We start from the raw sequence: 15,532 nt of genomic DNA, 5'->3' as shown, positions 1-15,532 counted from the left end.
GTGGAGATGGTATGATGTGGAGTGGCAGTGGTGCTGATAGAAAATGAGCATTTTTCTGGTCTGAAGAGCCAGAGAGAAGAGCTGTAGTTGGCCAGTGTTGCTGGAAACTGAAGGTGGATTCCCAGAATAGCAATCGTTAAGGAAGGGGGGGCCCTAGTTCTGTGGGTAAACTCTAAGTTTCTGGCTGCCCTCTGCAGCAAATACCTATGGGGAAGACTTAATAGTTTGCAGCTGAAGGCTAGAGACCTGAATTGAACTCACTGATGGTGATACAGTTTTCTGTTTGAGTCTAACCAAGTTGAATGCATGTTACAACAACACATTTCAGAGGATTATTATAGAAACCAGAGTTGCCACAACAGAACATCCACAAGATCCAGAATATAATCCAAAACCCTGAACACATGAAAAATCAGGAAAATGTGGCCCATTTTTAAGGGAAAAGACAATCAATAGAGGCCAGCGTAAAGATGACTCAGAAGTTGGAATTTTCAGATGAGAACTTTAAAGCCACTATTATTACTCAGTGATGTAAAGAAAAATATGCTTGCTATGAAGGAAAAGATAGACTCTCTCAATAGAGATGTAGAACATACATTTTCAAAACATTGGAAATTTTACAACCAAAAAATACATTATCTGAAATAAAAAATTTACTGGATGGGCTTAGTAGCAGAAAGGAGATGACTGAGGAAAGAGTCATTGACCTTGAAGACAGAGCTGAAGAAGAGAGAGAGAGAGAGAGAGAGAGAGAGAGAGAGAGAGAGAGCGCGAGCGAGCGAGAGAGAGCGAGAGAGAGCGAGAGAGAGAGAGAGAGAGAGAGAGAGAGAGAGAGAGAGAGAGAGAGAGAGAGAGAGAGAGAGAGAGAGAGAGAGAAGAACCGATTATCAGGGACATATGGGACAATATCAGTGTTTGTTAATGGAGTCTTAGAAAAAGAGGAGCAAGAGAATGAAGCAGAAAAAGAAAACATTTCAATATATAATGGCTGAAAATTCCCCAAATTTAGTGATAGACATAACTTTATAGATTCAAGAAATTCAGCAAAACCTAAACAGGATAAATATGTAGAATATGTAAATAAATAGAAAACTGTGCTTAGGACATTGTGGCAGTTGAGATTATTTATGAATTCCAAAAAGAGATTATGTTTGCAAACTGGTCTGTTCTTTTCAGTGTGAGACCTTTTGATTGTATTAGATTCAGCTGAGATGTCTTTGATTAAATTATATTAAGGTTAGGGCTTTGATTCTGCCATGTCATTAGGGTAATTTAGTTTGAGTCACTGTTCCCCACTGTGAGCTATATAAATGGACATTCAATCAAGGAGGCACAGAGGAGTCGATACACAGAAGAAATACACAGGAGAAGAACAGAGGAAGAGAGACAGCTCCATAGACATGGCAGAGACCCTGGGAAGAGAGATGAGCCATTTGTTTGATAGTTTACAGCTGGCCTTGTAAAGAGAACAGAGCAGCTGAGCCTGGAAAGAAGTGAGCCCCAGAGGAAGAGAGATGAACATTATGCCAGCCTACAGCTGAGATTGGAAGAAGCTGGGACCACAGAGCCTTAAAAGGAAAGAGGAAGGCTGAACCCTCACAGACTTTGCCTGCCATCTTGCTTTAACATGTGGCTACAGATTTTCTGTGAGGAAGTACCTCTTATGGTACCTTGAGTTGGACTCTTTAGGGCTTTGTAAGTATAAGCTTTTACCCCAGATAAATACTCTTTATAAAAGCCAACTGATTTCTGGTTCTTTGCATTATCACCCTTTTTGGCTAATACAGACATCATAGTCAAATTGCTGAAAATAAGGAGAAAATCATGCAGGCAGCCAGAGAACAATGACTTGAATTACTGTGGACTTTTCATCAGAAACTATGAAGGTTAGAAGACAGTAGATTGTGACTGACTGTTAAAGTGCTGAAAAGAAGAAAACCCAACAATACTGTCAATTCAGAATTCAATACCTAGCAAAAATATCCTTAAGTCTGAAGGCAGTGTTAAGGTATCTTCAGATAAAGAGAAACAATCAAGAAGAGAGATAAGTAAAGGAAAAGAATGAAGTTGAGAAGAAAGGTAAGATTTTTTTGAAAAAAAAAAAAACCTCTGGATAGGAGGTAGATTTCTAAGCTGCCACTTGGCTTTAACCAGAATTTATATTAATTCTTTTATATTTATTATCTCATTTAGATGCCTTAAACAGCATTCAGAGTCATGCCTAATCCTGAACATCCAAAACCATCACCTCGATTGTTGCATCCTTGTCCAGCCTAAATGCTGATTCTTTATCCACCAACATCAAAATGCTATGAATTATGGGAGGATTGTGTTCTGAAATATGTAAGAAAAAATATTACTGATTAGATTTCTAGTTTATAACTGATAATATTGAGTTAACAGAATCATGCAATGTTGATTGATACTACTCTATCATATAGTTATTTTTCCAAAACACCTATAAAGCATGAAATGTAGTTTGTTTTGCTCTGGATATTATTTGCACTTATGAATTATTGATGTAGTCAGGTTTATTGATGTATAATTTACATGCAATAAAATTCATCCTCTTTTGTGTATAGTTCTATAAGTTTTGACAAAAGCATAAAGTCATGTAACACCATCATATTTAAGATATGGAAGAGTTCCGAACCAAAATTTCTCTCATGCCCTTTTTGAGTCAAGACCTGCCACATCTAGCCCTTGGCAACCACTGAGTTGTTTTCTTTCTATATAAATTTGCCTATTTCAGAATGTCATTTAAAGGTACTCATACATTATTGATTTCTTTCACTTAGCCCAGTGCATTTGAAATTCACCATGTCACTGTGTGCTTTATTGCTTAGTATTCCATTGTATGCATGTACCATAGTGTTCATTCACTTACCAGTCAAAGGACATTGGGGTTGTTTCCAGTTTTTGACCCTTATAGGTAAAGTCACTATAAACATTGTGTGAACATAAGTTTCATTTGCCTTGGGTAAATTCTTAAGAGTGGGATTTCTGGCTCATATAGTAAATATATGTTTAACTTTTGAAGAAACTGCCAAAATAGTTTTCCAGAGTGGCTATACCAGTATGGATTCCCACCAGCAATACCAAGCACTTAGTATTGTCAGGTTGTGTATGTGTGTCATCTCATCGTGGTTTTAATATGCATTTCCCCTATGACTATTGATGTTGAGCATATTTTCATGTGCTTATTTGCCAACTGTATCTCTTCTTTGGAGAAGTGTGTCCAAACCTTTTGTACATATATTATTGGGTTAATAGTTTTCTTCTGGGATTTGAGATTTCTATGTATACTCTGGATACAAGTCCTTTATCAGATATATGTTTTGCAAATACTTTCTTCCAGTCCATGGGTTGAATTTTCATTTTATTAACAGTACCTTTTGAAGAGTGGAAGTTTTCATTTTTTCTGAAGTCAAATGCATCAGTTTTTTTCTTTGCTAAATTGTGCTATTGGTGTCAGAGCTAAGAAATCTTTGCCTAACCCAAGGTCATGAAGATTTTCTCCTATGCTTTCTCTTGGATGTCTTATAGTTTTATGTTTTACTTTTAGGTCTATGATCCATTTTTAGTTAATTTTTGTATATGTTGTGAGATATAGGTTGAGAATCATTTTTTTTTTTGCATATGGATGCCCAATTGTTCCAGCCCTAGTTGTTGAAAAGTCTTCTTTAATGTATTTTATGACTTTAGTTAAGCATCCTTTGTTCCTGTTTGCTAGAATCATTTTTTTTTTTTGCATATGGATGCCCAATTGTTCCAGCCCTAGTTGTTGAAAAGTCTTCTTTAATGTATTTTATGACTTTAGTTAAGCATCCTTTGTTCCTGTTTGCTAGATTATAGCTGAGACTGGATCATTCAGCAATGAAATGCTTTTATTTACAGAGTACTTTTCATTCATTTTCCCAGAGCTTTAAATTTTTAATAATTAAACAGATTTTAGACTTTTTTTTTTGTAATCCCCTATTTTGAAATGAATTTACTGGAGGGCCTCAGAACTGAGATTTTATGTGTATTAAGTTAACGTTAGATTTTTGCTAACCAGCTTCTTGTGGGTAATACTAAATAAATACTCGTTGAATTAATAAAATGACCAATAGAAGGAAAAATTTCTTGCTTTCTCATTTTAGAACTTTATTCTATTTCTCTCAGTTCAGCTATAATTTTGAATTATCATGCATTAAAAGTTTTGAAATTTTTTGATAATTCTCATATATATGAGTAAATTTTTACTATCAGAATTTGTTACTGTTGCAAAGAAAAATTAATATTCATTCTAAGATAAATGAGAATAGAGACAATGCTTTATGATAATTACTCATATTAGTTTGTAATGGTCATATGTTGGGAGTGGGGTAGGGATGAAAATTCCTAGGATTTCCTACCAATAAGAAAAAAATCATAAATTATTTTTCAAAACTGAGAGCTTTTTAATGGTAATTGAATTTTAATAATTTTAATTTGATAACTGAACATTGTAAAATAATAAATTTGAGGTATCATGACTTGAAATTGAGTTACTATGAAAAAGAATTGTACTTCTTTGGGCTCTGTGAATACAAATTAACTGCTTTTCTATAGCCCTCAAAATTGAAGTTGAAAATGGAAAAATTTAACTCACATCAGAGTGCCATGTCCGCCTAGCTGGGCTTCCATTACTTTACTTGGTTCACATGTATCTTGCTCTTTGCTCCCCAAAGCCAGTGCAGTTCCTGTTCCTTTCAGGACCCAGTGGCCTGAGGATGAGGGGATTTCTCTCTAAGGTGAAAACCTGCCCCAGTCGGATCCTCAAAACCCTCGGGGCAGCCAGAATGGCAGCTTGCTGGAAAAAAGATCTGTGTCAATGGAACAGAATTGAACTTTTGCTTGAAAACACTATTCTCAGGTTCTATAGAAGATTCAGTTGCGATGAACAATTTAAGAACGCAGCCGGCTTTCCCCAGCTCCCGACGTCTGCTTTTTAACGATGTGCAAGTAGAGAGCGGCTGCCACGTTCGCAGGCGCCAGAAGCTTGCGGTGTCCCGCTGTGGGGGGTGAGCACCGGAAACAGCCGAGGCGGCGTGCTCCTGCAGAGAGAGCCGCCGAGCGCCGGGCTCCTGTCCCTCCACAGTGGAGGCGCCTGGCCGGCCTCTGCCTCCCTGAGCTTCCCCGGCTTCTGCCCCGCTCCCACCTCCACAGGAAACCCGCCCTGACCCACCTGGAGCTGCGGGAGTCGTCCCGCCCTAGGCGGTGGGAACCCGGGAGCCTCTGCGAGGCCCTAGCCACGTGGCGGCGCTCCTGCTCCAGCGCCCCCTGCTGGCCGGAGGCTTCCCAGGCGAGACCACTGAGACTTGGAGCATCACAGCAGCCGCGCGCCCTCTTCGTTGCAAACCTCCGGAGCAGCTAGACACAAAACTGATGGGTGTGAACCTATTTCCTCTCCTCTCACTAAGGGCTAAGGAGCAAAGCTGCCCAAGGTGGGAAGGGGGCGCCCGGGCGGAGCTGATGGCGGGACAAGCACCAGGCCAGGCTCCACCTGGCCACCTCCCTGGGGTGCGTGTGGCACCCCAGGGGCGATGAGAAGAGAGGGGAGGCGGGCCGAGGAAGGGTGCAGAGGGGCGCTGCGGGTGGGTCTGGCACCCACCCTGGGCCAGCGCGGCAGCCTCGTGAGGTCAGGCAGGTCTGGGCCAGGTGTGCGTTCTGTGCCTCCAGGTGCTCCCAGGGCTGACCCCAGCAGAGCTAGGCCGGGGCGGGCGACCCAGGCGGCTCAGTGGACAGAAACGTCTGGATGCTTCCTGGCTTCTGATCTCTGAGCCCCAAAGTTGGGGATGCGACCAAGTAAGGCGCAGCCCCGCAGAAGGAACGTGTGTGCTTCTGGAACGCTTTCTGGGAATCGGATTTGGCCTGTACAGGTGCTAACTTGTACTTTAAAGTGACAGGTTACAGCAGCTCAGAGCGGGTCACCGCAGGCTCAGCCTCCGTTCCTCTCCCTGGTCCGCACCTGACTCTCCCTTCTTGCCCTCACCTGCTCCCACACCGCACTTCTCCCACACCTTCCCCCCTCCCCTCGCACCTCTCCCGCACCTCCCTCCTCCCCCGCACCTCCTCCCCCTCCCCCGCACCTTCCCCTCCCCCCGCACTTCTCCTGCACCTCCTCCTCTCCTGTTCAGACGCCCTGCTGCAGCACGCCAGGCCTTTCTCAGGGTGTCCCCCCCTCTTCCCTGGGACTCCCTCCCATTTCCCAGACTTACCCCCAGATACATGGAGGCCCTTGGGGCTTCCTCGAGAACATCCACCCCACCCACTTCTCTCCCCTTTCCTGGGGATTTCCCACTTCCCTCTGGATTTCACCCATGACTCAGAACCCAGCATTGAGGTTTCCTGGACAACCTCACTTGACCCAGTCCTGGAAACGGTGGCCCAGATGCCAGCGGAGCAGGCAAGTCCTGGAGCACCCCAGGGGCCCAGGACCCCATTCCCCCAGCAAGCTGTGGCTGCCTCCCCATGTCCCTGTCCACTGTCGGGAGATGACACGTGTGCCCTGCACCCAGATTTCATCAGGGTGTGAGAGGCTAGGGGCTGCTCTTGCTCCTGCTCAGACAGAAAACGGGGCCAGTCGCCTGCACACCTGGGCCCTGGCTGGCGTCCTGGAGCTGCCCTGGGGCACAGGCTCCCCACGAGCCTGCAGGGTGCACACGAGGTGCTCCTTGGCCTGAATGACCTCCCGACCCTGGAGCAAGCAAGAGCCGAAGTTGCTGGAAAGGCCGCTGCCCCTGCCAGCAGCCACTGGACAAGTCTGTCTGGTGCCAGGAGGGGCTCTTTGCTTTCTTCTTTCCCACCTCGAAGCACAGTGTCCCTTGTCCCATCTCAAGCCTTCGTGTGCAGGTGAGACATGGCTTGGGCAGTGGGTGCCCAGCAGACTTAGGGCACCTAAAGGGTGGCGACACCTGACCCGGCCTCACCTGCAAGGCTGCAAGGGCTTGGGAAAGCGCAGGGGCAGCCGGGCTCTTCCACGCTTCCACCAGGATGACCTGCATCTCCTTCCTGGAGAGGCAGATGGCTTCAGATGCTGCAGCCAAGTGTTCTCCTCCGAGCTGTTCCTGCTCTGAACGAGCCTGGGAACCCATAGGATGCCCTCTGCTCTGCAAGTTAGGGAAGATCTTCTTTTTTTTAAAAGATTTATTTATTTATTTATTTCTCTCCTCTTCCCCCCAGTTGTCTGTTCTCTGTGTCTATTTGCTGCGTCGTCTTTTTTGTCCACTTCTGTTGTCCATGGCACGGGAATCTGTGTCTTTTTTTTTGTTGCATCATCTTGTAGTGTCAGCTCTCCGTGTGTTCAGCGCCATTCCTGGGCAGGCCGCACTTTCTTTTGTGCTGGGCGCACTCCTTGTGCGTGGGGCTCCCCTACGTGGGGGACACCCCTGTGTGGCAGGGCACTCCTTACCCGCATCAGCACTGCGCGTGGGCCAGCACCACACGGGTCAAGGAGGCCCAGGGTTTGAACTGCGGACCTCCTATGGGAAGCTCTTCTTTAGACACAGGTCGATTCCCTGTTCCCTGAGAAATCAAGCCGCTGACCAGTTGGAGAGGCATTCTGTGGTGCTTGAGGTTTCCTTCTCTCAAATACTCATCAAACATGGGCATCCAAGGATGCGGGAAACGGCCCTTTCTCCTTCACCCACCCCACCAAAGAAGCACAGACTTAGCGCTTTCTTGTGCTAGTTTGTTTGTTTGGGTTTTAATGTGAACATGTAAGTTAATTCTGATGTAGTGGATAGAAAGAGGAAGGGAACCTGTTCTCAGCTTGATATCAACCATTTGGTCCATTACACCTATGCAGAGTTAACAAAAGGCAGCCAAAACATCTTTTGAAACTAAACATGCCATCATGTGTTTTTTTGGAACTCCCCATTTAAGTGTTATCTTATTGTGAGTGTGATTGGAATCTTCAGTTCTAAATTTAATAGGAAAAAAAGGAGGCTTGGGGAGTGGATGTAGCTCCAGTGGTTGAGTGCCTGCCTCCCATGTACGAGGTCCTGGGTTTAATCCCCCATACCTCCTTAAAAAAAATGGCTAGGGTAGGATGATATATCCATTTTTCAAAAGTCTTAGTTTTTTCTGGGAAACTTCTTCAGCCCTAACTTCCACAGCTAATTAATATTCTAATTAATTTCTATTTCTAGATGCTAATCTTAAAATGGATGCACACCTTCCATGAGTCAGTGATGTGCTGATGCTGACCACAAAGCAGGTGCCCTGGATCCCAGGGCAGGGAGTTCCTGTCTGCTGCCATAGCCAGTAGTTCAATTTTGGGTGTCACTTTTAGAGTATATACTTTTAAAAAGGGATGTGTATTGAGGAAGGACTGAGTGTTCTAGAAATGAAAGTGGGGTGCTCCCAGGGGTTGGCCTAGGGCTACTGCAGTGGATGCTGACACCCCCATCTTCCTTCTCCTTCCCTGCCTCAGTGAATGCCTCCTGCATCTGGATTTCTATGCACCAGGGCTGGCTCTGGTTGTTGAAGCCCGTTTTGCCTACATGGGCAGCTGTCAGTGCTGTGGTGGCCCCAGCCCCAGGAGCAATGCGTGTCTGTGGCTATCAGGAGCTGGGTAGACATACCTTGCTCCCTCTGAGGCTGGTGCTGCCTGGGTCCTGGCATCCTGTGGGGTCCAGGTGCCTACTGTGGGGACTGCTGGGTGATGCTTCTCTGAGCACTTCCTTCTTCCTGCTGTTTTCCTTTGCTCTGAAATTAAGGACCAGACCTTGGGCCTGTGTCTCAAGATCTGCTTCTGGGCAAACTCAACACACTACTTCTTTCACATTTCTGAAAAGCTACCATGCAGAAGAGCAAGCAGTCATGCAGGCTTGTCCCAGTGAAGTTGTGTTGTGCAAGCATCACATGCTCTTCTCCAGGATGGCTGCCAAGTGAATCGCCCACCCCTGAAACCAGGGCTGATTTCTGGTTTAGAACAGCTGCTGGACGCTCCTCCTGGGCAGGCTGAGAGGAGATCCAGGAGATCCAGGAGATCCAGTTACTCTTTCCTGTGTCCACATTGGTGCGGGACTGGGAGGGATAAACTGTGCCCTGCTAGGAAAGGCTCATGATGTCCCCAGGCCACTCAGCATGACCCCACTCCTCCCCCCCCCCCCCAAAATAAAACCTTCTTGAGCTTCTCTTCTTGAGTCTCCATCTCCTGTGACTGGTGAAGGCGGTGACTTAACTCCTTTGCTTTCTTCCTTACCTTCATGCAGTCAACCACATGGTCCAGGGACTCAGTTCATTGGTGTCTCTTCTCCACTACTGCCACCCTGCATTTCCCTGCCAACAGCCTGCTCCCTCCGTCCACTACACAATATGAGTTCATATATGGATGGATGGGTGGATGGATGGATACATGGATAATGGATTAGGGGATGGGTGGATGATGGATTGGTGGATGGATGCATGGATGGATAGATGATGGATTTGGGGATGGGTGGATGGATTCCTGCACTGGGAAAGAGGCCAGATGTATGAAAACAAAGATCCTTTGTAATGTTGAGAGTCTATGATTCTGGGAAGCGGATGTGGCTCAAATTATTGAGCTCCTGTCTACTACACAGTGTGTGTGGGTGTCCATGATTCAGTTCCTGGTGCCTCTTAAAGAAGACAGTGAGCCAGTGTGACAGGCAGGTGGGGCAAACTGACACAAGATGATGCAACAAGAGACACAAGAAGAAAAACATAATGAGATACACAAGAAAACAAGGAACGGAGGTGGCTCAAGTGATTAGGTGCCTCCCTCTCACTTCGGAGATCCTGGGTTCAGTTCCCAGTGCCTCTTAAAGAAACAAGGAAGATGAACAGACACAGCCAGTGCAAACCATGAGGGATGGGGAGAAATAAATAAATAAAAATAAAATCTTAAAAGGAAAGAGTCTGTGATTCTATGTGTAGCTAAGAGTTTGATGGCAGTCCACTTATAAAGCAAACTCACAGGAATATCACATAATATGTCTGCACATGAGATCACATTATGAGATATGCCCTCCAGACTGTGGGCTAAGTACTTGAGGTGCATTATCTCTAAGCCTCTAACCCACCCCCGAGACAGGTGATATTGTCGCCTTCCATGTGGGAGGACAGCGAGGCTTAGTGAGGTCAGTGCTGTACTCCAGCTAGTAAGGAGAGGCAACAGTCCCAGCCTCCCTGGGCTTCTTCCCCTGAGCCACTGCCGTCCTGCCACCTCCATCGACAGACCGCAGGGGACCCTTGGCTGGTGGCCATTAGGGTATGTTTAAAACACGTCTGCATCCGGGATCAGGAGACCCTGAACACACTCTGTCCTTGGTTCTGTGCCTCTGTCCTCGGTCCTCAGCAGAGCCCAAAACCACACTCCTGGAGAAGGTCACCAGAGCGGTCTGATTCCTGAGCATACCCGCTGAGGAATTGAGGTCCTCCGCAGGACCTGGAGACATGTTCCTCCTGGGATCACCATCTGCTGAAACCGGGCTTCTCTTGAGAAGCTAACATCCTCTCTTTCTTCAGGCAGCTAGTAGATATGCAAACTGTTGCCTTGGCACCCGGGGCTGTGCATTGGCAGCCAGAACGTGTGGAAGTGAGCCCGATGCTCAGGCGCGAGACGACGCCTTTGCACGCAGCCCCCACTTCCCTATGAGGCCTCCTCTCAGTTTCATTCTAAACATCCTGCTATGTCAGCTCATGTTTTTGTCCAAGGCTGCTTCAAATCTTTTTGAGAAAAAGGTGGGGTATTCTTACAAACAGGTAAATAAATTATACTTGAGGCAATTTACTGAATCGTGCTGAGCAACATGTAATTAAGGGCCACAGTGTGTAGACCAGGGCTCAGGAAGGGGAGAAGTCGGGGTGCCCGGCTCAGAGAGGCGGGGGGAGGCCCTGGTCGGAGGCAGGGGTGGGGCTCACCTTGCAGGAGAGCCTGGAGGAGGGGAGTGACATGCGCCTGCCGCCCTTCGGTGGTGGTGAAGGAGAGGTGCAGGGCACCGGAGGACAACAGCAAGAGCTGCAGGGGCGGCTGGGGGAGGACCTCCCTCCCCCAGCTCTGAGTCACCCCTGGTGCCTGCGCACGCAGGGGTTAGGGTCCCCGGATTAGACGGGATGACCCTGTGTGTTAGCAGACGTGACTTATCCCCAAGCAAAAAGATTCAGCACATCTTTGGCCTTGGAAGGCTGGAAACCCCAGCCACAGAGGGCCGCTCCCAAATCTGAGGGTCTTGGTCTGAAATCTGCCCAGAGCCCGGCTCAGGTCCCACCTGGGGATGGAGCCAGCAGCTCGGCGCTCAGGAGCGCTCACTCGACCACGCGGGCGCCTTGTGCAGACCCTGCCACTGCCGGCCGCGGGGCCGCGTTCCCGAGAGCGTCATGGAATGCGAACCTCCGTCAGCGGGACCCACGTGGCCTTCCTCCCAAAACACAGCGCTGGAGACCTGCCCCGGAGGAGCGCGGCTGCGCGCGCACCGGGGAGGGTGGCAGCCGCGGAGCGCGGCAGCGCCTGCCTGACTTCCCGCAACTGGCCGGGCGCCTGGGCCGGGAGGCTCCGGGGCTGGCGGCCACAGCAGCGCCGCGCGGCGGGAGCGGCCGAAAGTGTGCTGCCACCTGTGTCGGCGCGGATGAGGGTGGAAGAACATCGCAACAGATACCTGGGCAAAGGTGAAGTGTGTCCCCGTGTTTTGAAGGCTCAGCTCAGCACGAACGCCCGCACAAAAGAGCCTGAGCACAATGGGGCTCTGGGAGGGCTTGGTGACTCAGAAGGGAAAGGTAAGCATGCCACACCTTGCAGGCCAGGTGCGTTCCTGGAAAGTAGGCTATCAAGAAACATCTGAAAACTGAATATTTCATTTCCACCGAGAATACTCACCAACTCAACACCACACAAGAAACATATTTATACTGAATAATCTCATCCTAATTTAGTCTGTTTTCTAAAGCAGATTTTCCAAAGAATGTCATAAAATTTACCTGTCGCAAAATATAAAGATTAAAATAATAAATAGCAGTTTTTTTCTACAGAATTATTAATGAAATCATGCCAATAGCGATACTTCAGGTTGAGGACTTCCCCGGTTTCTTTGTGCTGCATCCTCTGAGTTAGCCTGGCGCGTGCCCGCCCTGCCCAGGGCTGCTTCCCGGTTTCTTTGTGCTGCGTCCTCTGAGTTAGCCTGGCGCGGTGCCCGCCCTGCCCAGGGCTGCTTCCCTGGTTTCTTTGTGCTGCGTCCTCTGAGTTAGCCTGGCGCATGCCCGCCCTGCCCACGGCTGCTTCCCCGGTTTCTTTGTGCTGCGTCCTCTGAGTTAGCCTGGCGCGGTGCCCGCCCTGCCCAGGGCTGCTTCCCTGGTTTCTTTGTGCTGCGTCCTCTGAGTTAGCCTGGCGCGGTGCCCGCCCTGCCCAGGGCTGCTTCCCTGGTTTCTTTGTGCTGCGTCCTCTGAGTTAGCCTGGCGCATGCCCGCCCTGCCCACGGCTGCTTCCCCGGTTTCTTTGTGCTGCGTCCTCTGAGTTAGCCTGGCGCGGTGCCCGCCATGCCCAGGGCTGCTTCCTGGGCGCCGCTGATGCTGACACAGGAGGGGGCGCCCTGGGGCTCCTGTCTGCTCCCCACAGGCAGGTCCGCAGCAGGGCCCGCCGGGTGTGCAGCGGCAGCGCGGCCAGTGGGCATTGGGCGGCTCCACGGGCAGCGTCCGGCGTGGGGCTCCCGCTGAAGCCGTGGCCTCGTTCTGTCTTCTGTGGCCTGGAGCCCGTGGCGTGAGCGTCTCCAGCTGGCGCGGTCCTGGGAGAGCCGCGGGGTCCCCGGAGGGGAGGTGCACGGCACCCTGCGTCACCCCAGAAGCTCACATCAAGCCGCTCCCGCAAAGCCGCAAAGCCTGCGGTGGATGGTCAAGGTGGAAGCGCCTGGCCAGGCAGAGTGTGCTCTCAGCCATGTCCCACCGCCGCACCGCGCAGGGGTTGGGTCTTCCCTGGGGCAGAGGGCAGACCTGGCCCCGACCCCTGCTGACCACCCACGGCGCTGCATTCTCACTCCAGCTGGGCCAGGGACTTCCACGGTATTTTTCCTTTTAAACAGCTTTTTTGGAGGTGTATTTCGCCTATCGTAAAACTCATCCGCTCAATTCGGTGGGTTTAAGTAACCTTACGGAGCAGTGGTGTCATCACCACAGGTCAGGTTCAGAGCATTTCACTCCCGCAGGATGCCGGCACCCACTGCCGGCTGACCCCTCCCACTCCAGCGCCGGCAGCTGCTGGCCTGCCCGGGCTCCACGGACCTGCCTTCGCTGGGCTTTCCAACAAGGAACCAAACAGCCGTGGTCTCCTGCGTCTGGGTTCTTGCAGCACAACTGCTTTCTAGTTCAGCCACGCCATACCACTCGTCGGTACCGATGTCTTTTCATGGCTCACATGCCACTGTCTGGATAAACCACATTGTGTCTATCTGTCACCAGCTGATGGACATTAATTGCGTAGGATTCACTTTTTTTAGTTTAAACCTTTACCTTTTTTTTTTTTTTTTAAAGGTATTTTTATATAATGAAAACGTAAAAGTCCTTGCCCAACTATTGCTGTGGGGTATCTGTCTGTCTGTCTGTCTCTCATGCAGGTCACTCAGGTTAATGGGAAGAAAATAAAAGATCGTCTGTCTCCAGGGGGTACAGGTGAGAGGACCGGTGGGTAGGATGGTCAGCGTGGCAGGGCCAGAGCAGGGCCCCCACCCGCTGGGCCCTGCCCCTGCCCACTTGGAGGCCCCTCCCAGTTCAAGGTGTGTGGCAGCAGAGGGTCCCCTAAGGAGGTCAGGGTAAGAGCTCACAGTTCAAGGCCGTGAACAGCCCAACTCGAGGCACCGCCGGGTGCTTTCTCACCAGGGTCAGCAGCTCGTGTGAGGCAGGGCCCGTCGGTTCTGAGAGGCCCAGTCCTTGCGGGGTCGGCAGGCCTCCTCACAGCCTCGCCTGCTCTGCTTCCCGCCCGAGGTCAGCAGCAAGCTCTCGGGCGTATTGCTCTGCTCCTTGAGCCTCTCAGGGGCATGTCTCCCTGCAGCTCAGCTGTGGATGAAACTGGAGGGCCTTTCTCTCATGTAGAGAATCAAATACGGCAGCTGCCTTTATCTAGTTTGTGTGTCTCTGCATCTCCATTCACGTCCAACCCAGCCAGACGGCAGAAACCCAAGCTGCTCCCGCCTCCCTGACACAGTCCAACCAAAAGCCCTAAATTGATCTTACCAAGTCATCTACTCAAAGGACCCTCAAATGGACAAGCACGGCCTCACTTGCCTTAAATACCACAGTGTCCACAATGTTTTCCTGAGGGCCACCTGCTGGGCCCAATGCTCTCCTGTGCGCAGCATCTACTGCTAGTTCAAACTGTGAGCTCAGAGGCGTGACGACACCTTCACAGGTGGCACCGTTTCACTCTTACATCACAAGTTGAGCTCTGATGTCGGATGGAAAGCAGAACTTGAATGCCATTAACTTGGGTGTCTAGTGGAGGAGGCTTCCAAACAAAATGTGAGAGGTACAGCCTGGCTTCTCCTTGCAGCTTATAGTAAAATGCGAGAGAAAAGGGATGAGCTGAGAACTGAACTCCTGGGCACAAAGAAACGAGGAAATGATGGTGTGGAAAATTCTGAGCATATCCAGATAGTGTGTTCTGAGGCTGGGGCCAGAGTGGCCACCAACGACCTCCCTGAGCTTCTGGAGAGCGAGTGCCCAGAGGACAGGGCTTCATGGGAGGGTTGAACTGAACACAGGTCCAGAAGCCCTTTCAGGGGATGTCAGGGTTGCACATGTAGTTATGCAGGAAGGATCTGCAGAAAGTTCTGCCTGATGGTGAACTGCACTCAAAGCTGACAAGGTTTTTGAGAAATTTGTACGAGTAGAACCCGTGCCACCCTGGACTGAAAGGGACAGGCAGGGACAAATTGAGGGAAGAATGACTTCAAGGGCAGGACCATGGAAGCCGACATCTTCTCAGCCAGGAAAGTGTGCCCACCCATGTGTGTGGAAAGGGTGGGCTTAACTGCCACACTTGGAGGAGGCAGGCCTTGCACCCCATTGTTCAGGGAGAGTGCTGCCACCCCAGTCTTCAATGAGAGTGGAGCCTATTCCCTGGGATTGCAGAGAGTCTGGCCATGACCCCAATGCTTGAAGAGGGTGGAACCTTCGCCCCCGTGTTCAGAGAGAGCTTGGCTGCTGTGCCAGTCCTTGGAAGGGGTGGGGATGCCGCACCATCTGGCCTGGATGACAAGCATGGTTCCATAGATGACTCTCAAGCCTTGACAGCTAACGGAATTTTCCCTCTTTGGCTTTAGAATTGTTTGGGACTCATGACCCCTGTTTCCCTTCCAACTTCTCCCTTCTGGAATGGAAATGCTTATCCTTTCCTCTCCCTCCGATATATTAAGACCAGATAACTTGATTTCTAGGCCCATCTGACAGAGGACTTGTGCCCCAGGACAGATCACAGGTACAGCAAGTTTTGATGAAACTCAGCACTAAGCATTGTTACTGAAATGATTTAAGGATTTTGGGGTGTTGTAATGGAATG

Source organism: Dasypus novemcinctus, chromosome 3 (assembly GCF_030445035.2).
Source record: "Dasypus novemcinctus isolate mDasNov1 chromosome 3, mDasNov1.1.hap2, whole genome shotgun sequence".
NCBI classification, from domain to species: Eukaryota; Metazoa; Chordata; class Mammalia; order Cingulata; family Dasypodidae; genus Dasypus; species Dasypus novemcinctus.
This window is presented reverse-complemented; position numbering follows the sequence as displayed.